Source organism: Ambystoma mexicanum, chromosome 10, assembly GCF_040938575.1.
Source record: "Ambystoma mexicanum isolate Mex_15411 chromosome 10, UKY_AmexF1_1, whole genome shotgun sequence".
Classification (NCBI taxonomy): Eukaryota; Metazoa; Chordata; class Amphibia; order Caudata; family Ambystomatidae; genus Ambystoma; species Ambystoma mexicanum.
This window is the reverse complement of record NC_090932.1, coordinates 1,074,909,765-1,074,935,278: the sequence shown is the minus strand read 5'-3', so window position 1 is coordinate 1,074,935,278 and position 25,514 is coordinate 1,074,909,765. Positions and strand designations below refer to the sequence as shown.

At 43.5% G+C, this 25,514-nt stretch overlaps 1 protein-coding gene across 1 annotated transcript in view; it reads right to left on the bottom strand.

The window, feature by feature from the left end:
• The window catches only part of CDS2 (CDP-diacylglycerol synthase 2), a 316,181-nt gene that overhangs the window by 220,484 nt on the left and 70,183 nt on the right, over nucleotides 1-25,514 (bottom strand). The window lies entirely within an intron of this gene.

Here is a 25,514-nt window from a genome sequence, read left to right as displayed (position 1 = left end):
CAGTAATATTTGTTTCATTGGATTGGTATGTAGTGTTTCATAGCAGCCTAGTGTACTCAGGTGTTTCCTGGCCATCTCTAGATAATCCTCTCTGTTCATGATATTGCCCCCCCCCTTGTCTGCTTCTTTTATTACTATAGAGCGGTCAATCTCTAAAATCCGGAGGGCTTCTTGTTCCTTCATAGTCAGGTTGCGTGTAGTTTTCGCCTTGTGTCTCTTATAATCTGTCTGGTGTAGGTCCTGTGATACCGCTTTATAAAAGGTGTTGATAATATTGTCCGCTGCAAATTGGGGTACACATTTAGAAACTGGTTTTAGCTCTTTGATGGACAGCATATCAGGTTCCACATTTAGGTCTCTTAGTACTTGGTTGATGTCATAGTCTGCAGGCTCTGCGATGGATCTGAGTAGATGAATTTCCTCTATTTCTTTGATGCTCAGGTCACTTGGTTGAGTCGTCGTTTGTTAATGGTAGTTCCCAGGTGCTTTGGTGGCAAAAAACTTTTACGTTTTAATTTTCGTACAAATTTAAATAGGTCTATGTGTAAATCCGTTTTGTTGTGCTTCGCCGTGGGGGCGAATGACAGTCCTTTATTAAGTAACTTGTTCTGTTCGAGAGATAACCCTCTTCTAGATAGGTTCAGGACAAGGTTCTGTGCGATTTCGTTCTGTTCAATTCTTTTGCGCACGCTCTGGTGTACCTTTTGTTTGCGTTTCCTTGAGGTCCTAGAATTGTTGGGTCTTGTACCCCCCAACCCCTCCTTCCTCTCCTCCTGGTGTACTGGTTGTTGATCCTATGTTCCCAGGTAACTGAAAACAGACCTGTTTTGGTGGAAAATTTCTATTGCCTTTCTTATACCTCTTTATTTGATTCATGAAGCTAGAGGTTGATCTCCCCCTTGTACTTTCTTTCTCAGTTGTGTCTTCCACGGTGAGTGTTTCTCCTTCCGAGTCAGCATCTGAGCTTGCAGATGATGCATTAGGTGTGCTTGTTTTAGATCAAATTTCGTAAATTTGGTTATATTTAGCTTGAAAGGTATACACCCTATCCTCCGGATAGTCTCTTTCATCTCTATAGTGCTTTCTTAGTTTTCTTAGTTTAACTTCGTCCTGGTCTTTTTTAGAATGTCATGCATGGCGTTATAATTTTTCTCTTTCGTTGTTTCTTGCAAATTCTTTTCTGCAATTTCTTTTTTTATTTTATCTATCAATTCAATTGTCCTTTTGTGCTCCCGTGTTGCATGTTCTATCAGAAGCTCTACCATTTTGTTAGAGCTGCCATTCAAGTTCTTCTCCAACAAAGCGGACATACGATTTATTGGCCTCAAGAAAATCATGTTAGGCAAAAGAGGTGGGAACAAGGAAAAGAAACTGCAAATTGTTCATGCTTCAGCTTGTCTCAAACTAAATGCTACAGTTCTCGGATTGAACACGACAACAAAATGGTGTCCTTTCTATAAGGGGACCTCATTTCTGTTCAGATCTTAAAGCGACTCATATAATAATGATCTCTGTGCACATAACTAACAAAGTGAATCAACATGTATATAACATTTGTATAGTTATAATCCAGAATCTGGATGGGACAAAAGAATGTTTGTTACTATGTTTGAACCAATCCACGTGCTCATTATCCATATTAAAGCTACATATAACTTTGATATTTTAATTCTTGCTCCCTAGGTAATTAGTGAATATTATAGCATACCCTTGTGATACAACGTATCTATTACATTAAACAGATTAAGACCCAGAACCACATGATAGGCGTTCCAGATAGCGCATCCTAGTAATTATTCACTTCACTACAAATGCACCAGACGATTGCTAGATACAAGATCAGGCATTATGTAGAGCCATTTGATTTTATCACACCGGAAGGATATATATATAACATTTTACATTGACTGGCACAATTTATTTAAAATAACATATAAATTATCGCTCCGGATTGGTATTCTTTGAAATTACGACATTATTATTATTTCCTAAAACTTTAAGTGTGTACAATGTGAGAGTATCATGATTCTATTATACCAAGAACATTAGAGAATGGTGATTTACATAACATAAAATAACATATAAATTGTCGCTCCGGATTGGTATTCTTTGAAATTACGACATTATTATTATTTCCTAAAACTTTAAGTGTGTACAATGTGAGAGTATAATGATTCTATTATACCAAGAACATTAGAGAATGGTGATTTACACCTTCTTAAAATGGCTGCTCTATTTTGGCATAGGGATGAGTTGCACATGCGATGGAAAACAGACTAGTGCTGGGGTCCATTGCCATGGCGACAGAAACACAATAATGAGGGAGAGGACGCCTATTGAGGCCCCCTCTGGACATTCGGCAGCACGCGATTATACGCGAGACCACTGTGAACTAGGTAAGAGACTGTCTCCTAAGAGTGGCGCTTTGCCCTCATGAAAAAATGTCTGCCGTGCGTTTGTGTGCGCGTTGAAGAACGCTGCGGATGATTCCATTATCCAGCCCAGCATGGCGTCTCCGCGCGCACACACACAATATTCTAATTCAAACATTATTGATTATACGCTCTCTCAGAAGAGCTATTACTACAAATAGAAATGAGCATATATCTTTGAAAGCACCAGAGAAAGGGAAAGTCATTTTTAAAGGCCATCTAAAAAAATATATTACTAGAATTACATGTATTTACTGCGCCGTTTCACAGGGAAAGTTTCAGCAAACCATACGTGAAGGTTTACTTCTGTAGAATATATAACATCTATTGAGGCCCCCTCTGGACATTCGGCAGCACGCGATTATACGCGAGACCACTGTGAACTAGGTAAGAGACTGTCTCCTAAGAGTGGCGCTTTGCCCTCATGAAAAAATGTCTGCCGTGCGTTTGTGTGCGCGTTGAAGAACGCTGCGGATGATTCCATTATCCAGCCCAGCATGGCGTCTCCGCGCGCACACACACAATATTCTAATTCAAACATTATTGATTATACGCTCTCTCAGAAGAGCTATTACTACAAATAGAAATGAGCACATATCTTTGAAAGCACCAGAGAAAGGGAAAGTCATTTTTAAAGGCCATCTAAAAAAATATATTACTAGAATTACATGTATTTACTGCGCCGTTTCACAGGGAAAGTTTCAGCAAACCATACGTGAAGGTTTACTTCTGTAGAATATATAACATCTTATACCATAATGTATACTGGGCACCATGTTTTGGGATTGGTTTATAGAGCATGCACAATGGTACCATTTCAATGGAACCCAAGGGACCCATGGATAAGGATGAAATATGCTTGCCACTAAATAATATGAGACTTTTAAATGACTCTGTAAAAAATGGCAAAGTTGATACTATGATTGATTTATTGTCTTCAAGGGATCTAACCCGAGACTTGAGGAGCGGATACTGTCTGCTTAACCCACTAAGGGTCATTAGGTGAAAACAAGGTAAAACAGAAACATTTATTCTTATTTGGAATAAGAATGTGACAATATATCCAGGATTGACTAATTAAGGTGTCTTTGATTATCTCTTGACCCTCTTTGTCCTTCCCTATCCCCAACCCCATTATTGTCTGGCACTTTTGTTTTTTTGTTTTTTGTTTGTTGTTCTTTGATTTAACAAACATTATTTCTGTCACTAAACATATATCATTAGATCACGCGCATCTCATTTGGTAACATGTGAATGAACATACCTGCTTTTTGTTGATGTTGGATGATATCGAAAAACAATTTATTTCGTTAATACACTAAACTAGCCCTGATTTGAAGAAGGTCCTAAGGGGACCAAAACACACGTCATCTGAAAGGGCATTTATATATTAAACCATGTTTTGAAAAACTGGGCGCAGTCTCATCCTGGGTTTTCCTTCTTGTTTTAAATGTTTATATGTGGTCCTTTCTTGGCTAAACCACTAACCAAGAGAGACGCGACCGCTGACAACCCATTGTGAGTTATTTGAATTTCAACTACTTTGGAAAGAAAATGTCACCATGTTAGACCAGAATCTGTGAAACCCTCTTTCTTCACTAGTTTCATAAATGGCATCTAATGTGAAATTGGTTTAGGCTCATCCAGAGCTTCTAGAGAAAATCCTTGTTCTCTGCCTCTGAGCTTATGTCGATTGATCCCTTTAGCAGCTCTCCTCATTACTAGTATATATTTGTTCTGCTCATCATTTGGGGACAATGATAGTGAGAGCTATTTGGCATCGGATGCATCCATAGTGTAAAGTCATCCCAGACACAATGTTACATCTTGCGGATACTGTACTTCTGGGAAGTAATCCCTTATAGTCTGTCAGGAGGCTAGGACTCTCTTTTAGGAAGTCGAACAAATGCTGATCCAGGCCAAGAGGCAGGTTTTGCAAGTGTTCCAATGTTAAGTGAAAACTATAGGAACGTTCTTAACAGAACCTCTCCCAATCCATCCTCCTTTGAGGAGACGCAAGGAGTATACCTGACCAGAACATCAGCATTCAGGGTTAGGCAAGGGAGATGTAGGGTCAGGAATTTACACCCATGCAACCCTATGGAGAAAGGGGGCCCAAAACAGGTATGTTTACTCATCCACTCTACTCCGATTCATTTGGCGGCCAGTGCAGGAGTTCCCTATTTCACTATGCCTTCTGGATTTGTGCCGTGTTCGGTTTAACGAACTCTAGGGGCCTCAGGTGCAGAGATCACTTCAGCCGTCAGGGTTTTGGGTCTGGCTTGATTGTGGTTCTGAGCTCCGATGGATCAGTTCTGGTCATCGGACAGCTGGACACGCTGGCTACTGGACCACTACTCTGGATATGAACTCGGAGGGCTCCCAGGACACTATACAAACGGCAAGTAGTGACAGCCACTTGAAGAAAATGTCAAAAAGTGATCCTTGTGGAGGAAACAAAGACACTGGTCCTGCAAGGCCCCCTTTCTGGTGGAGAGATGCAACTTCAAGAAAATGCTTCTTGTTTCATAAACCGAGGCTCTGCGGACTCTCCAAGGCGCAACTCCAGACAGCGACTGCTGCAGTGAGGTTGCCCAGGAGGATGTCTGGCTAGTCCACAAGATGGTTCCAGGACTCTTCTGAGCACTTCCAGCACTATCTTCAAGCATGGACTGGTTGTTCCCACTGGTCCAGGTATTCAAGCACCGATGAATGCCTTCAGGAGATCTGCAGAGCGAAAGGGCTTCACAGGACAAGTGACGAAAGTGCTGCCAACAACGAGGTCCAGGTCTTCAGCTGGCTGCTCTCCTTCATAGGGATCTTGTCTCCAACCGTGATCTGTTGAATGGCTGAATGGCTGCAGGAGTCCCCCTTTTATCCAAGATGGAGTTGACCCAGCCCAAAAATGGTAAGGATCTGCAGCATTCAAACTGGCTGGGCTGTCCAATCCGTAACGACCCCTTGCCACTACATCTGCATTGTAACAGAAACACTCCCTCATGAATATGGACTCGGTCTAGACAGGCCCAAGAGCACATAATTTAGATAGGTTTTGTAGTTCACAATAATCTTATAACCATCTAGCTTATGACATCACAACTAGCCAATTCTAGTATAATCAGCTAGTTGGGACACGTGCATGGGAGACGAGGTTTCACTGCTCTCCCCAGTCAAAGTTAACCTTACCATGCATACTTGTTAGGCCTGTGCCACCTCCTCACCTAAGGTCCCTCCTTGCCCAAGGCACATCCCCATCTGATACCCATAATCACTCAATACCCACGCTGTCCCCAGACTATCCCAGCAGAGAGGTCCTTCTTTGTTCGAGGACCCTCCCCATCGCAAAGCCCATCTCTGCTATGTGACTCATTGTCACCTTAAGGTCCATTGCTCTCCCAAAGAGAATATACTCCGAGGCCCATCCCCCACCCCTCTCTAGGGTTAGAACTAGGCACATATGTAAAATGCTGGTTCATCTAAAGGTTTCCGATTGAATTCACTCCTATTGCACTACTATTTTATATACCCACACCAGAAAATGTTTAACTTCATTAATAAGATACAATACAGCCAGAATGTACATTATAATCCGGCGTGCAGATGTAAATGCTGCTAATAGCAAAGACATTTCCGTCATTCATAAGCAGAAGAGCCCTGAAAAAGCACCTTGAATAACTAATTACTTTCAAATTAATCAAGAATAAAGATCTAATTGACCATAAAATTGGTTAATTAGATCTTAACGTTATCATTCTTCCTGAGTTAATGGCGAAACACGAGTAGAGGACATTCCTAATATGGAAATTAAGATCATCTAATAGAAGACACCAAGAGAAAGGAAATAAGGCTATACGGGTGTTGCTTTTATATACACATATGAAGACACTCTTTAAGAAGATATCACATGATCAACAATACAGAGTCACAGAATGATAACACTCTAAGGGAATGTATCAATTATAATTTCAACAATTCAATAAAAAATAAATGTTGAAGATTTTGGAATAAAGAATCTGCCGATCATAAAGAACAAGGCAGTTTCCTTTTTTCCTTTAATATAACTGTTTGGGACTGTGCAGGTGACGTCCAGAGGAAACAAACAAGCGGCTATAGATCATATCCTAGGATGAATGGTAGCCCTTCTGGTCTACTCATCTGCTAACGTTCCTTTGATACATTATAAGGATATTAAAGGCCACTTCTGAGTTATATGATTGTATAGAACCCATGGCCTGCATCCTTGTGCCTTATATAGCACAGAACCCCTGAGTGACTTCATATCTTTATAATCTACTATTAGTTGTACGTATATAAGTTTAGAAGTCTGACATCACAACTGGAAGAAACTATTATAGCAACCTGACACCTGGCGTATTACATCGCCACATCGAACTGTGGTGCGAGTAGTGATGCTTCCATCAGATACTGCAATCTTTGAGGCCCATCCTCCACTCTGAGGAAAGTCACACATTAATTAATGTGCAGGCAGCTGCTGTTTACAAAACGACCCCTTATGAACATTCCACATTTTTCAATATTCAATACATTTACAGACTGCTTTAAAAGAAGAATGTCCTTTATGATTTTGGTATTAGATAAAATGAACTTGATGGGGCATGTTATTCTAAGGCCATTATAAGATACCTTTACATGATGTTACTGTATAAATCGCCCCAACCTGAAGTCTTGTGCTTTACAGGGTCATTAACTCTGTGATTTATGTTCCAGTAGGACTAAGCTATGTAGATTATGTATTTAAACTTGGGTGTGTGGTTCCCATTTTGTAGACCTACTACTTCTAGCCCAAGACAGGCACTGTGTTTCTCCTCTTTCCCTTCCTGTGCCATGTCTTTGTACAAGAACTTCATCTCAAGACCAGAAGAACCTGCCACCCAAGCAACTTGTTCTGCTCTCCCATTAGTTGTGCCGCCTCCCGGAGCCGTCCTCCTAGGCAGGATTTGGGATATATTGTCTCCCTGGAAAGGGAAGAGAGGGTTGTCCATAGCATTGGGTCTGTTCCTAAAGATTTTCCCTCATCTTTACAGCCCCAATAACTGCCAAGTCTACACACCACCTGCGCCTTCCAATCACCTGCTCCCAATCAATTCCATCTGGGTCTTTCAGCCAGCTGCCGTTTGCCGAACCTCTAGTTCTTGGCATGTTCCTGTTGGTGAATCCGGCCCTTAGGTGGGCTTCTCTTATTGGTTTCTGGGGTGGTGCACAGTCCTGCTTGGAGATCATCATCGCCTTAACAACGACTCCTGTGAGAACTCTGAAGTCAGTTCCTAGCACCCAGTGGTTACCGGGAGACTAGAGAAAGTGATTATTACACTGATTAATATCTATTCACACATCTGGCAACAAAAGACCTCTCGGTTGTATTGATGAGGGGATACAGAAAATGCCATATCACCCTGCTGTGAAATCATATCAAGTTATTATGAATTCTATAATCTCTACCATGATGTCACAGCAGGATACAGTATTCACAAAGGGAAGTCGTTGCTTATGGTGTTCTGTGGAAGCCATACACCACAGTAATATCTATATCAGGGTTTTATACAGCAGAGCCCAAGTGTGAAATTTCGGTGAAAAGAACTGGATGGGCGCATTTGCACCTGAAAGTCCACCACCAGACTCCAAAGTATGTGTCTGATTAAAAGACAAAATTAGTTACAAAATACCCTCAGCCATCTTTTAAACTGTCCAGTTTGTTTAGATAATGTCTATTGGTTTACCACAAACTAAGGTGTTGCTTTTTTTGTAGAACTACATATTTTATAGACATCATGCACAATAACAAGTTGCATGCCTCTGCAAAAAATTGACTACAAGCAGGTGACTTTGTTATACAGTTTTTATTTTTTGTTTGTTGTGTGCCTTTACATCAGTATAGTTGCATAACCCAGAATAGAATGTTGCACTGACATACTATGCATCCTGGTACTTTTAATGTTTCATTTATTATAGCTGGGGTGGGGGATGGAGGGTGTCAATCTTAATCTATTTGTTCAACATAAATATGTATATTAAAGCCATACATGAACTCACAAACATTAGCATCAGCAAGAGCCGAGAAAATATGTGGTCCAGTGTTTCAGTGCAAACTGGGCTCAAATCCCCACTTCTCCTACTCGCTAAATGGTGTGATCCTAGGCAAAGGATGGTCATCTTACTATGTATTATCTGTAAAGAAAAAAAAAAGAAAAAGGAGGATGCCATGTATGGGTTTTGTGTGTGATGGGTTGAGAGGCAGGACGCCAGGTTTGGGTGGTGTGTTTGGGGGGTAGGGCGAGCAGACCTCCAGATATAGGTCTTGTTTTGTGGAGAAAGTGGCGGTTGTGTGGGGTAGGGCTCCATGTACTCCGTTTTAGTAGCAGGTCTCCTGTTTGACTCTTAGATCCAGGACAGACACCTCGGCTCTGCCCATGAATTATCTGGCCCAATTAACAGTGCACATCATAACCAGTGCAGGAATCGGCCGTAATTCTCCTCATTCGAAACCAATACAAGTGATTTCCCTCGATTGCGAATCTAAGAAAATGAAAGGCCCGAGCCCCTAAACACTTCACTCGCAGTGATCACCTGTTCACAACGCAGGGAGGCAAACCTTGAGCTCCGGAGAGCTCTGCTCAGGTTTGCCACTGATGTGTAATAAAACAGAATAAAGTGCTATTAACGTGAGATGACTACAGACACAGAGGCGAGTAGGTGATTGGGAACCTATTGTCCCTTAAGGGGTGACAATGCAGTAGTTAGACAGTGAGGGGTACATATAAATTGCTTGAAGTGCGATTATTTTACTACATCAGGTTATGGTAGCACGCAATGTCTGTGTGTTTCAGTCTTTATGTTACAGTTTAAAACCTAGATTTGATTTCTGTAGGTCACATTATTTAGCATGTTGGTAAACAAGCTACTCCAAGGGCTTATATATTGTCGAGTTGGTTTATTGCGTGATTTGTGGTCGTTTCAAATCGTCTCTGTAAAACGGTGTGATATGTTATATTAATGTTAACCTTTTGTTTATACACGATGTACAAGCCTATTTGTTGCCTGCCCCATAACTCGAAAACAAGCCCCACTCTGCCTCCTCCTGCCCTTTAGAATGAGAGTATTTGTTTCCAGTTGAAGCACTGAGCATTGCAAAAGACGATAGCAAACCTTCAATATCCCAGCGAGGTATTTGCCGTGTCGATACTGTTAATGTGCACCTGGTGAAGCTTTATGCGCGTTCATGACAGTTTCTGATGGGACGATGAAACGGGTCCCACTACCAGCAGAACTGGTCACTGTCCCTCCCAATGAAGCACAAGGCGTCTGTCTGGCTTGACAAGAGCAAAACAAAAGATCTAAAAATATCTCTCGACACGCTCCCCCATCGGAAACATCCGATCATTAATTCAAAAGCTGCCGTTTGACTCTGGTGAATTACAGGTCATGGAATTGTCTTTCTTAATCCAGCTGTCTGGGATTTCCATGGTAACGCGGCTCTGTGCACTTCCGAGCTACGGGCACCCAGAGCCTGGAGCCGCACATCAGGCTGGAAGCATTAATAGCCATGTGTGCTAATAACCAGGGTGCAACGATCAGCATACATGCCAGAGTCTACACTGGAAAGGCAATTTAAAGTAAGCACATAGCACACTATTTCAGACTACCCGGTGCCGTTTCAATGTTCCTCTTTTTAGCGTCCTACTGGGTTTTATTAATAATTAGTACTCTACACATTCACACCCATATGTCAAAGAATAACAACCAATAAGCTGTAATCTAAACTAGGTTTTAAAGAGTGTTAATAAGGGTCTGTGGATCAATGGACTAATTCATACATTACAGTGGCCTGTGTTTGACCTCATGGACACAGGTTCGAATACCTGAGGTCCACTCAGCCCTTCTGAAGTTGATAAAATGAATACCAATAAGTTGGGTAACAAACTCTAGGAATCGGTCAATAGCGCCAAGATACCCCTCTGGGGTTGAAAGTGTGCTCTACAAATACACCTATGTTATGTTGCATCCCCTTGCATGCAAACAGAATACAAAACTGTAAAGCCGATTGTGGGTTGGTTTGAGAGGCTCCTAGCACGACAGGGATCAATGAATTAGAAAATATCCACTGATATAACTGATATTGTCTGTCGAACTGCATGCAGGCAAAAGAGTTGTCCCACTGCCCTCTTATTTGCACAACAAAAATTAAATTCCACCATGAAGTCTGCGCCAGTTAAAGAATGAGATGTATTCACTGGTCATAGTTTCCAATTGGAAATATTAAGTCACTAGTCGAGTCCAGTACGCTGCACGTGTTTCAGCCTTTGGCCTTCTTCAGAGCTTAACAAATACAATTTGAAAGGTCAGTGTCAGTATCCCACACGGACTCGAGGAGAACGGATTATACCCAAATATTGAAATCTGCATTAACTGTCAAGGGAGGTCTTATTATTCAAATGGTATTTGTCCAGCTCTGAAGAAGGCCAAAAACAGATAGTTCAGAGGTAAACCAGTGCTGGTGTCTAGGATTAATTCTAATAAGCCTTCAAAGAAGCGGGACAATGAGATCAATCATGGTCTGGAGAGACTTAGTGTAATGGTCAGCCAAAACATCAGCCTGGTCATTATCTGAGGTGTTTAACATGACTGTGTTCAGGCAGGATTGAATATCGAGGGAGGAGATCTTTTTAAAATTCCAGCTTGTAGCCCTTGTGCTGGGATTAGAGGGTCTCTGAATGGGAGTCTTAAATTCGATGTGGAAGTTAACTATGTAATGGTCTGACCAGGTGCAAGGGGTTGTTTCATGTGGCATGGTTTTGGCAAACCACTGAGAAGAGGGCTGGCATTGGCTAAACTGCATTAAAGGCCCATAAAATGCGGTCATGAATCTGGATGGACAGAAATGGCCAAGGAACAAGGTATTCAATAATGCATTATATTGCAATAATTTTTTTATTATTGTTTTTTTTAATTTTATACAGTTTATTACAAACTTTTTAAAAAAGAGAGAAATAAAATAAAAACGAAACAGCTACAAGAAAAAGATCACCACAGAACAGAAGGGAACATTTGAAAACAGTTTAGACAACATAAAGCCACTATCAAATTGTCTATTTGATGAAGTTCCTGTCTCTCAACCAGTTGATTTCAGCATTTGGATACAATTATAAGCGGTATATACAACGTGCACAATATAGTAAAACAAGATAAAAAGTGACTTTTGAGAGCAATTACTTGCATTAAACGGTATGTCTAATGCCACTGAATTATATTTTAAAAAGGCAGCTACTGAAACCTGGCTTGATGAAGGAAACACCCTTGCTGGCCTTGAGATGGGTCTGCTTCCAATAAGAGAATACCCTGCCAAAGTTCAATGAGATTTCTGAATAGGTACAGCACTTGACATTGGCAATAATGGATCTGCTGCCTTGCCTGTTCTTTCTGCACATCCATATCTTTTCCATTTCATTTTCTGATCTGCTGCATTACATTGTTTCAGAAAATTATTGCTTACAGCACTTTCCTCTTAAATGATTGTGAAAGCTATTAGTATAAGTCGCCCATATTTAGAAAACTGTTAAACCAATAACTCACAGTGTCCTATGATATTATCCCTTAATCCCAAGAAAAATAATTAACAAAAAAGGATCTGCTTCAAGAGCTGAATAAATTAGTGGCAGCAGAGAAAGATATACCTTATAGCAAAGATGAATTGGAAACGAGACGCTACTAGGAAACCATTTCTTTTCTGGAAAGGGCATTTGCTATGGAGTGCTGCACAAATTAATTTCCACAATGCATTTTTACTATAGCATCTCCAATTTCTTGCTTATTTTATTTATTTATTTTTGCATTTGTTAAGCGCACTAGGCTCAAAGGCATGAAGGCGCTGCATTACATGTGTTCTCGACAAAGGGCTAGGCACAAGGAGCTCCAATTCCCTTGGCTGCAGGACTGCTCCTGCCCTTCCCCTCTCCCTGCCACCCATACTGTGATTGGCCAGGCTCCACAGGAAGCCCTTCATCACCAAGAGCCCAGGGCAGCCTTGCCCGGGCAGCCAGCTAAGGGCCAGAGGCAAAGGGCAGCTCCCCTCAGAGCAGCTCCATTACCCGTTTGCACCTGTTCGCCCATGAATGAAGCACCCTACAACAACAACGAAGGTAAGGAGGTATGGGCAGTGAACACACCATTAATGTGCTCAATTAAATCCCTGCCACTTCTCCATTACTACCACCAACATATTAGAACACTGTGCAGATTACCTACTGCACCCCACAGCCAGTTAGATGTTAACCATCTGTCGCACATAGATATTTTTGGGCAGCAGGAAATGTGTCCCACTTGGATGGATTTGGACAGTGGACAATGTGTGGCACTCAAACATTATCCCGTCCATTATGATCAGAAGATTTATGATGGTAACCCGACCACAGATTACAGGGAGAACTGGTCCAATGCGCCTTGAAAATATATGAGGACAGGCTGTTAATTGCACCTATAAGATGTATTAGGATAGTGTTTCTTCCACTCAATATATGTACTAGGACAGCCCATCTATTGCAATTGGCGAAGGTATAGAACCTGGAAGATTCAAGATGGTAGCCTGTATTTGCGCTAAGAATAACTGAGGGTAGCTGATCATTTGCATAAAGATATAAGCGTGTAGCCACGATAATGCGGGTAGCCATGATCATGCAATTAGAAGATCTCAGAGAATAGATTTGGACTTCGAAGATGTATTTAGGACAGCTCCCTCTTGCGCTTAACAGATTTATCAGGAAAGCCCACATATCACACTTAGCATTGGTATCGGACCAGGATGTTACTTGATGTTAGCCAGTCTTTTGCGCTAACATTTGTGAGGATAGCCCAGGGCTTGCACAATGATATATGGGTAGCCTGATATGGCAACTAGAAGACTGGCACCTGTAGGTTAGCACATGTGTTGCACTTAGAAGAAACTGTGCAGGCAGCTCCTGTATCGCACTTGAAGAACTGTGAAGTTTAACACATGTACTGAAATCAGAAGACATTGGGTAAATTAACACACGTGTTACGCTTAAAAGAAATTGAGTAGGTTAGCACAGGCATTGCACTTAGCAGGAATTGTGAAGTTTAGCATTGTGTAGGTTAGCAGATGTATTGCACATGAAGAACTGTGAAGGCTAGCACATGTACTGCTCTAGACGAAATTGTGGAGGTTAGCACATCTATGTCATTTAGAAGACATGTGAAGGTTAGACAGATTTGAGGGTGGACAATGTGCTGCAATTAGATGGATCTTGGAGTGGGCACTTAGCCACTGCAACACAAAGATACATGTGGGTTTCCTTGATACTGCACTTAGAAGATGCCTGATGGTAGCCTATTATGGAACTTAGAAGATATATAGTAAGACTACAAGGGTATCCTATCTATTGCGTTTAGAGAATACTATAACACCAAGACCTTCAGATAGCTTGTCTGTCAAGCCTATACGATGTACTGAGATAGCAGGTCTATTTGTGCTTAAAATTCTTTGAGGGTAGCCTGTCTAAAGTGCCTAGAAGAACCTATGAGGGTAGTTTGAGGGGTCGGTAATGTGAGACTCGCGACTGTGTTTAGTTCTCAGGATTTGACATTATATTGAACACAAAATTATAAAATAAACCCTAACTAAACCTACTCTACCAGGGTATTCCCTACCTAGTCTAGAGTCAATGGGAAAACCTCCTAGCATTCACAAAACTAACCCTCACACTAAAGAACAAACATTCAAAGCAACATGAAAACAACATAAATTAATAGGTTACCAAACACCCAATGTCTTGGATGACTTCTAGTGGTCCTGGGCAGATCCTGTTCCCCCCAGGGGTGTCCCAAAGTCGCTTTCTTCCAAGGAAAAGAAAGTCTTAAGCACAGTCTTGAAAAGATCCATAGAAGCAAAGGTGCTTGCACATAAAAATCCACTGGCAAAAGTCTCTTTGCTTGATGAAAATATTCCCCTTTTACAGTTCCACCAAGAAAATAACAGCACCAATGGAGTTTCCCGGATGACTTCCTTTCAAGAAAGAATAGGTAAAGTTGAAGACAAAAGTACCACTTCTGCTTATATCAACTTCTCTGCTTTCAATTTCTGCGGCGTCTTTCATACACAGTTTGTCAGGGTGCTTCTACTTTTCCAGCTATTACAATTCTGACTAGAATATTGACGACCACAGTGCTACTGCTGCTACTAAAATTACTGATATTAGGCAAGTTTGCTGCCACAACTTCACTTTTAGGCAACTTCAACAAAACTTCCTCGACCTCTGCAGGTTGGCAAGGCACTCTTCTCTCTTGTATGGAAAGAAAGGGCAGCCTCTTTGCCTGTCTTGCAGCTACCACAAATCTGCCTCTGGCTTTTAGACCACTTCTCCCTTCAAATAGTCTTAGCCATGCAGATTTAAAAACGGTATCTTTCACCCAGCTCCCTTCCCCAGATTCATATACACCTTTTCCTCCAGTAGTTAGCCCAAGGCTGTTGTGTCACTCTTCCAGCTTTGGATAACTTGGTCATGGTTATTTTAGAGGATTCCTCAGTAACAACAACTTCATCAAATCCAGAACAATAGTGTATAGTTCTTAATTGAGCAGGATTCCCTTTGATAGAGTTCACTCTATGGGCTTGAATAATGCTTGTTCTCGCTTCAGCTTCAACCACTTCCACAACTGCTGCTTCCGCGATTTATGTTTTACAAAATGGAGACTTCTTACTGCAAATGTAATTAGGTACACGCAATTTTGTTTTACTTTTGAACTGCAACTACAAAGGGAGATGCGTTCCCACCTTTTGGTCAGCATTCAGCTTCCAAGGTATCGGGAAACATTGTCTCATGCGCTGCCTCTTCAAACGGTGCTCGTAACACTTTGGGAAAGTCTGTTCTTCTTCAATTCGGCTTACCGGAAGCATTCTCCATGACAAGGGTAGCCACGAGACCGCTCAGCAACAAAGTATTTCTATCATTAAGGAACGGAGATGCTTTCACCACACGCAAGCCTTCTACATAAGCGTGTGTTACCTTTTCCTTATTAAAAGACTTCCCACTTCTACAATTAACTGCTACTCGCTTAGATGTATGCGCAAGGGCAATTAAAAGCTGGCTATAGTTACCGGCAAGGTATTTCTGTTGTTCAGGAGTATGGAGCTTTCTTTTCCGACTCCCAATGGCAACGATTGCGGGCTGCTGCCATTTCCCAGCTTGGTGTCTTCTCCTGCTAATGCTATGGGCAATCCTGGGACCCACGCCCCTCTGCTGCACGGGTGTCTCCGATCCGGCCTCATCAAGGGAGAGTCTCCTACTGTCCAGTTTCCCTCGGCTTGCTTCTGCAGACAGGCCTTGGGAGAATGCACAACTTCAGCTCTCATTCACAGCAATTAGGCGCACCTGGAAAGACTACCTGTTGCTTCCAGTCTCTTCAAATGCTGCCACAGCCAAACAGGGTTTGTGGGCAGAGGACCAACTTGGAGCCTCTAGGTGAAATCTGCCATTCCTCTGCTCCAGCGTCCCTTCTGTGGTCACACTTCCTTGTGAACTGGCAGCCTCGTGCTCTGCTTCTTGTGCTACTGCCGACCTTCCAGCTCCTGCTCCAGCTTATTTCTGCTGTTCCTCCCTGGTGCAACCCTTTTATGCCCATCAGGTGAGCTAAATGAATTCAGGTACAGGCCCTTAAGACTAATTGCCTGACCTTCCCAATAGCCATTAGGCTTGCCTTGGACTCCGGCATGCCTCTTTAGACCTCTTCCTCTTCACAGTCCCTGAGGGATTCTGGGACTTGCAGTACTTTTTCGGTTTCTCTAATTTTTTCAAAATTGTTAAGATGGATTTTCTTCCCATAATATTATTAGGAGGAATTATAAGGTTTAGTCCTTACAGAGACAGAAGGAGTAGGAAAGGTCGCATATTCACTGTTCCTGTTGGCATATCTTTGGTGTTGTGGGAGACATGGGAGCTTAGGGGTATAAAAGAATGGTTTTGGAGAGATATTACCTTGGCACCATTTAATCTTAGGTCCCACTGCCTTCATTTGAACCATATACTGATGTACATCATAATGGCAAGATACTACTACCTCTCTTGGAACAATCTTACCGTTATTTTTTATTTTTATTTTATTGTGCATTTCTAAGACATTTCCACATCAGGTAGTTTGTGTTTCAAAGCACTCACAGGGCAACAGGGAGGTAACATGGGAATAAAGGCAAATATAACAATGAAAGAGAAAGATGGTCCTACTAGGCCTTGTGCGCATTCAGAGAGTAACATGGAGGGAAGTGCTAGGAAGTACGTTGCAAACTGTTAAGTGACTGGAAGAGAACATTTGGCGAAGATGGTCAAATGCCAATAAATAAGTGTAGGCCTTTGATAGCATGGCCAGAGGGTGCCTAAGGCAAATGCTGGGAGTGGGCAGAGGCTGAAGGCGATTAGGGAAGGGAGGCCAGGACCTAGGTGGACACATAAGGGCTCAGGTCACCAATCTCAGCGACTGTGGGGTTTAGCAGAGGAGGGAGGAGGCGAAAATAAAAGATCCGGCTCAAGAGGAAGAGGAACGGGGAGGCTGTTCAATAGGAGGGAGACAGCAGAGGAAAGAGATTGTCCACCTGCTTGCTGTTTAGCGAATCGCTTGACACACAGAGTTGGTGCCGGAGGAGCGTAAAGACCTGGAGAGAGTCTATTTAGTGAGAGCCAGTTGTAGATAGCGTGGTCCCCAGCCCCAGACAGCCTTATAGATGATGCACAGGGATTTAAATTTGATCCTTGCAGTAACTGGTAGCCAGTGGAGAGTTTTTAGAGCTGGAGAGATGCGGTCCCTGGGCTTGAGCCCAAGGAGTAGTAACATGCCTCACCCTGCAAAAATGTCCTCACCTCCCTGTGCCAGCACTCCACTGAGGTGATCCGCCCACAGTACACCACCTCCAGTATTGAGATTAGGAAGTGTCTGCCCTCTCCTGGCTATCTTGGAGGAGACTCTAGGCAGGGTTTTAGTGAGGGATGTGCAGGATTCTCCACAGTAGCTTGTCTTTTCACACAAATGATCTGATCACATAGGGAGATCAAAGATAAGCTCCATCTGAGCTCAAGGTACGCATAAACACCACTTCAGTGGACATCTGCCGCAGGCACAGCTAATCATTCACACACATTAGGATGCAGCTACAACTATGACAAATGTAGTCTACCTGGAGAAGTAACGTCTTTGCCTCCTTACACCAGACTTGCCTCAACAACTCTGCCATTAGAATACAGCAACAACCTACGACAATATTCAGACTAGCTGGACACAATGAATCTCTTGCACTAGCACACTCTTGCGACCTCCCTCAGCACCCATCCACATGCCTGGCCTCTTGGGTTGCTTACTGGAGGAGCCTAGCCAGCCCACCAAGTTCCTAATCTTGGCCAAATGTGCACACACATTCTAAGCCTTCCCTGAGAATGTTCCCATACTGTACTTCGGCCCACGAGTGTGTTCCCACCACTAGCGCTTTGAGGCCATAGAAATGGGAATAAGCACTTTAATAAATGACTACTACTACCGATTCGGGCTCTGAAGAGTGCAAAGGCAGCAACATCTTCTCAGGGAAGGAAGCCACAGTATAAGAACATCTTCACCTCTATGTTCAAGATGTAGACAGTAAAACTCAGGGCAATAAACAGTTTCCTACTTCTAGTGAAGCCGAGGCGAATGGCTCTTGACTAGAATTTGTTGAATGCAAGTTTGCAAACATTTATACTAAAATGTTTGCACAGCCTTCCAGCAAGCATCAAATCACCATAGCTACTCTGACAGGAATCATAACATCATACAAGAAATGTTCTAAAGGTGAAACTCCACATCAATCACAATATAGTCTGATGTGTGCTGTCACATTTACAACCACCATTTAAAAGACTGCATGGTTAGAGAAGTCCGCATGACAATCTTCAACATCAGTGTCAAAACAGACCATTGTGCACACTGCAGTGGTAGTAAAATGATCTTAAATGGGTGATAACTTGCAGGCATGGCCTAAATGTCCTCGAACTGCTATCCTAGACCTTTGTCACTTGGCAAAAGTGGGGTTTTCCATTGGAAAATTCGAATCTGCTTACTCATTTTGTTCACATGGACTTCATGGTATGAAACTGGAGTCTCCTGGGCTTTTCAAAGCGAAGTCCAAATATGCAGGTTAAAACCAAATTTGTTTTACAAGTTTATAAGGGAGCACATGACTAATTTAGGCTCTGTGAAAAAAATAAGCACATTTCTTTCTGGTTAACTCTGAACGCAAAGCATCTATGCCCTCCATACAGGCCACTTAGAAACATATTTGCACACAGTACCCAGCTTCTTGTGAAGAGCATTCATCCACACAGGAGTAAAGCCATCTCGCATTTTCCCTCTCCACACCCCTAAGCCCTCTCTTTCAGAGCTGCCAGAGTGCCTGGAAGCCTTGCAAACGGTAGAGGCGTGCAATATAACAGCAGTAACTAACAAAGTAACACTGTTAAGACACCCATTGCATGTTCCAAGATACAGCTGAATTATTCTCTGTACTAGTTCATTTGATGCCCAAATAACCACACGGTAGCAAAAGGATCCAGTAAAACAATGTATAGCTAGTGAACAAGAATGTTTTGGGTACTTTGAAGTCCCCTGGCTGACCCTGCTGGTGGATGGAAGGGTCGCCAAGTCGGTCAGGTGCGGCCACAAATCAAGTGGGGTGGGGCGGGGCGGGGCGCAGCGTGGGTTTGTCACATTGACTTAAAAGCTACTGTCCCTTTAAGGAAACTGCAGAGCTGGTAGCATCTGCATGACTGGCTCTTATTGCACGGGTGTATAAATCACAGTCGAAATGGATACATGAGCTTCTAGCCACTTGCACAGTGGAACAGGAGACAGTCGGGCCCAAACTAAGACAAAAAATGCAAGTAGTTAACCAATCACCTTAGAAGATTCACACAAACGTCCTACTCTGAAATCCTCCTTGTGGGCAGAACCAAGGTTTGGCGAAAAGAAAGAGGACCACCCACTGGGAGGGATTAACCAGCGTCAAGTCCCATCCCCAGAAGTAGGGCCCATCAGCAAATCTCCATAAAAGTTGAACAGGAATAAAACACACGTTTCCTTAGGCCAGAACAAGGCTGAAAGGCGGGGCCACGGGCCTATAAAAAGAAGGGGCCCTGGCAGAAGGTTTGGAGAAGGAGCTAATTTTACAATGGCTGGCAAACAGGCAGGAGACAAGGGCCGGAGGAGAGAACCAGGAGAATGGGGAGGGAAAGAACAAGGGAGCATGAAAGAGCGAGGGAGAGACCCCACTTCACTATTCCTCAACTCCCATTCTATGCTACCACTCAGAGGCATAGCTAGGATTGTCTAACAAGTGGGGCCTGAAGCTAATGTATGCAAGTCCACTGCAGGGGCATTAACATCTGTAAATCTTTGTACAGTCTGTAAACATTCTTGTCTCGGGAGGATAGCTCAGGGGCAACGTGCTTGCCTTGGAAGCAAGACGACACGGAGCACCACAGGTTCGATCCCCGGGTCCGCGCTTAGAAACCTCTGGGTATTAAGCGCGTTATAAATAACCTATCATATCATAAATGCCTACACAGTGCTGCTGAGTGGGTATTTAAAGATTTTGGTTGGACCTCTCCTCCCAACACTATTACTCAAACACCCGCTTTTCACCCAGCCCCATTTGCTTCACATCCACTCCTTATACTAAACTCTAATCACTCGCCACACAAACACGCACATGCCCACTGTAGAACTGCTTTCTCTTTTAAGCCAGTCACCTTCTCCAACAATGTCTTTCTCAAGCTATCGCTCCTTCCTAGCTCCTGCTGGTCTCTTGGTCTTCCTCCACCTTCACTGCTGACCTCACCCAGAAAAACCAACACACTCTGTTTCCTGCTTCCATCCCTCCGAGGATGTTTATGTGCATGAGAAAGTCATCAAAAGGGGGCTAAAACCCACCCACTTTCTTCAAGCGTAATCACAGTGTAATGGCCATAACAACGTAGGAAATTCAATGTCCAAATGGGGAATACTTCTTGTTTGTTGTTGTGTTCACACTCTCCTTCCTCCCAACCCCCTGCCCCCTAATTGGGTCTCTGCGGCATTGTGGTGTTCTGGTTTTCTCTTCCCCGCCCTCATCCTTCAGCTTGACAATATCTGCAACCAATAGAAAACACTGGCGAGCATCTGTACTTGGAGGCAAGGCTAAAGAGAAGGATCTTCAAACTAGCATGCTAGCAGCAGGGTTGGGAATAGGAATTGGAGGTCCATCTGTGAACCCCACCCCGACCCCCTCATGGTTAGGACTGGCGCTGGCTCACCTTCTGACAAGGCCAGGGTACTGGCCTTTTCAAAGTAGCCAAACACTTCATACAGCAGGTTCCAGTGTGGCTATAAGAGGTTCTGATGGGGAGTATTTTGACATACTGACTGGTGTAATACAGGATCTTCATTATACCATACCAGGTCTAGGCAACATGGATGACATTTGTGTGCTAACTATCACAAATGATTAAAATAATACTCCAAATCTCAGACAGTTCAAGGGTTTTGAATTTATTTTTCAGGGCCCTGAGGCCTTTCCTATCTCTCGTTTAAAAAGCACCAATCCTGCCTAGCCCAGGGATACCCACTCCCCTGGTTAGTATGTACCAAATATTGACCCCATTGCTGTCTAGGTTCTGATTTAGACTAACAGTGATGACCTAAAACCTAATCTATCCAACCTCCTGCAGCTTCACTATCCAGATGTTAGTTATTTAAACAGGGATATCAGATTGTGCTGTTCAGGCACTCACTGCATTCAGTCTCTTTTCTATCACTCCCACATTGTCTCCTCTCTCGCTCCCTGATGTTTCCCTCTTGTTGCTTCCCCTTCCTCCAACTCAAACTTCTCTCTTCCTTCCATCTTCCTCTTCTGCCCCTCCAATGTCTTTCGGTCCTTCCAAGTCCTGTCTCCGCCCTTTTATCTTATTCCTTCCTTATGTGATGAATCAGAGATGATTTCTCCAGAAAATCTGCCCTAGGACCCTTCTCATGTGGCCAGGAAGGAACAGGTGAGGGGGGGGATGCAGGTCAGGATGAATGGGAAACCCCCTGTAATAACTTTCTCAGAGACCCGACAATCCTAATGGCTTATTGTAAAATTGAAACTGTAGAAAAATGTGATTTGAACACTGGGGGCTAAAGTCTCACAATGCCCAAAGTACTTGGACGAAGAGGAGGGGTGTAGATGCATTGATCTGCAAGCTGCAGGTCAATAGGGTTAATGACTGACACTTTAGACTGAGAGGCATAAAAGTCCCCCTCAGGTGCAGGCCATAGAGAATAGCAGAGAAAGCAGTAGTGGGAGGTGGAGTGTTGCAGTAACTCCACACATTGCAGTTTCAGCTGAAGGATAGCGGAGCCGCCGCCGTTTACCAAACGGATGCCGGCTATGGGAGGATCTTTTCCTTCAGAGACCTTGGTTGCAGGAGTCGCGAGGCAGGAAGCATGAAGTTGAGAAGCCTTCCCCACAGTAAGGCAGGCTCCAGTGGCAAACGAACACCAGAGAGCCTTGGGAGCGAGGAATGCTCCTTTTCTAACTGGCGCGGGACGGGCAAAATAGAGAAAAGCAGTTTACCGTGTTGAGCGGGGAAAAAGAAGCAGAAGAACCTAAGGCAGCAGAACGAGCGTATGTGCACCCCGAACCCAGTGAGTTCACCAACATATTGTGACCCCGGAGCGCTCTGTGATCCATCGCTGGCCAGGTTCAGGTACTGTGAATGCCAAACTCACGTAAACAGAGCAAAGGGGCAGAAACAGAAGTATTTTGAATGTCAAACTGATGTAAAGAAGAGGGCTAATTATTTTGAATACCAAGCGGATATGAAGTTCAGAAAGTGGCAATATAAGAACTTGGCGAACAGGCCAGCAAAGTGTCAGGGTGTTTTGGAAGGTCAGACTTATTAACAAAGCCAAAAGAGGGCAATAGCAAAGCAAAGTATAGATAACAAACATTGCCAAAGCCAAGAGAGGGCAATTGAGAACCAAGTTGAATATATACCCTATTGTCAAAGAGACAGGAGCGAAAGGGGGAATGACCTAAGGGATCATTGCCTAAGCCAAAGAAGAGCAAGAGTGAGTGGAAACGATTATCAGCATTTGGTTAATTCAAGAGTGGGAAAACAAAAGTGGCAGGAAGGCTGCCCTTCTGTCAGAAGGTATTCAGGAGAAGACAAGCATAACCTGCTTTGCATGGGGGAACAAACAACACCAATGTGTCCCATGTTTTCCTAGAAGAAGTAGTCATAATCGATGGTGTGGAAAGTCAAAAGACTATCCTGACAGAAGTCTGTGTTAATACTGATGAACTGTGGAAGTTTACTTATTTTCTGAGAAGTTGTGCAGAACTCTCTGCCACAAATGAAAGATAAAAGACTTGTTCAACATTTTGAACTGTTGGTCAAGTCCAAGTGAGAGACTTACTGGAGCAAGAGGAAGTTTATTGGAACTTCTTTGTAAGACAGAATGACCCTATTCTTTTGAACTGTTGATTGAAATCCTGTTTGAATCTGGGGAATGGGAACTTACCAGCGGGGTAACAAGGAGAAATAGTTATCAGGTTTTGAACATAAATTTCATTATATTTGAATTGACATATATTACCTTGTTGAGTTTGTTGTATGTACAAGTTTGAGGGGCAGAATTCTTTTGTTCGAGTTTTTCCTTTAGTTTATTTTGATAAGACGGGGAAATCCTCGCTAGGGTAGGGATAGTAAGGTGTTTATCCACCCTTGTTGAATGAATAAAATGGCATCTTGTGAAAACCATTCACAAAGTTGTCTGCCTCACATTTCTAACCCCTCACACCACCTTCCACGCAAACACCCTTTCACTCACATAAGCACTTCACATTCACTCCCTAAACTCCTTCTCTAAAACACACTTGCCACTCTTATTTGCACACTCAAAACTCAGTACCACTTGCACTGACTAACCAATGGCCAACAGGCGTGCAGTGCCCAGCTTTGGTGGCTGCCACGTAGGAGCTGCAGCTCCTGTCTCTGCCACGTTCCCTCCCATGGCACTGCTTGTATGCCACTCACGAAGAACTGCTACAGAGTAAGCCAGGTCTCCGTCCCTCCTCCCATTAGCTACCTCTCACCGCCATAGCACTGAAAGGTTCTTGCGTGGGGCACTCCTGGCTGTCCATCTCATGGGTGTTCTCCAGATTCTTTGGTTTCTCTATGAAGAACAGAGAAACCTTGGCCAGCATTTCGGGTCATACGCCTGAAGTGATGCACTTGTATACTACACAAACAAACAGGCACATCGGGAGGCGATAGGAATTGGGGCCCTCAAACTGCCATTGTCCACCTCTGGGGTATGACTGACTCTGGATTCCACCCTGGTAGGCCTCCCACCCCAGGTTGAGAGTCTGACAGTCCCCTCTTGACAATCCTCCTCTTGGCCAGGATGTATGCTAAATCCTTTATCTTGCTAATGTGCCTCAGGTGACGTGGCCTAGGGAAACCTCCTAGCATGCATGCCCAGGCCGACTTCACCTCTAGCTTGATACCTTTTCCAGCCAGGCGTATTCTTCAGTTCAGCCCAAAATCTACCCACCTCTGGACAAGCCCAGAACATGTGTAACATCCCAGCTTCCTCCTCCCCGCACCTGGGGCATCGTCTGGCCCCCAAGAGGGACCCAAGTCTGCGTGGTTTCTCTCTCCAGACCCAGTCAGTTACCCCACAAAGACAAACAGCACGCCACAAACATTAACTTTTCTGGTGTTTTAACCAGCATCCATATTTTAATGCAGCATTGCATGGCACTACATTGCGCTCGCTCGCAGAAAACGCCACTCGCACACCATGTGTTGTGCTTGTTCCCCCATTCTCCCTCACGTCTTTGCCTCTTAACTCTATGTATATGAGTGTTACCTTTTACACTGGGTAGGTTGTCTTTCCTTCCAGAGACCACAGTAGGGTCGGCCCCATCTCCTCTGTTATGCATTTTCTCATCATAGCGAGGCATCCAAGCGACCAGTCCCTGGCCAGCAGAAATTAGGCCTAACTGGTAACGTTCAGCCATGCTCCAGCTAAGCTATGCAGCATTGCGTGTGGCAATCTATTGCTTCCTGGCAGTTTAGATTGGTTGTCAACTGGAAAAGGGGGATAACATTTCTCGCCCAAGGGTACTCCGCTCCAAGTCCTCAAAGACTCTTCACGCAGGTGATGCTCCCACGCTTCTCCACCCCCGGGGTCAGAATCCAATAGCGATGGCCTTTCCCTGGCCACCTGCGCAGAGGATGCAAGAGGGCTAGGAGTGAGAATACCCTGAAGTTTCTCACATTGTATACTATTAGAACTAATTTAGAAATTAGACCATCTCCAAAGCAAAGTGTAGCGATTATGGCATTCTGCGTGTGAGGCAAATCTTTCATCAGATTGTTGTAATGATAGTACATCTAGTGCGTCCCATGGCCTAGGTAAAGTGTATCTAACTGGGGTCCCTAAATGCATTGGTAGTAAATTTGAAAACAAGGAATCGTTAAGAAACAAATGTGCCCATTGGTTAACACATGTAAGGGGCTGTTATCTGTGGTCAGAACAGATATCACAAAAGCCACAAGAATTATAGATCCTGATGGTAATGATTCTGATATTATCTAACTGATACTGCAGAAGAGTCGTCTATCTTGGATTTCAGAAGTCCACCCTTTGCTTCCTCTTCTATACAGACTACAAGTATTAACCCTCTGGCACAGGCCCCACTGTTAGGACAGCAGCAAGGCAATAATGAAGTAAACAGTAGAGTCACATCAGAAATATCGCCCCCTCCATCATCATGATACGTCGCCCCCCCCCAGCAGGTCCCCTGGACTGCCAGAGTTCCACTTGTAGATGAGGGAAATGCTTCCCCCTTAATATTTCTCTCCTGGTATATAGCTGGTATTAAATCTAAATCAGTAGATCCTAATTGCCATTTATTCTCGGATTGATTTTCACATTATCAGCCTACAGGAAACCTGGGCAGGTGGTACTGCTACATATGCCATCCCAGTTTTAAGGGGGCGCCCAGAA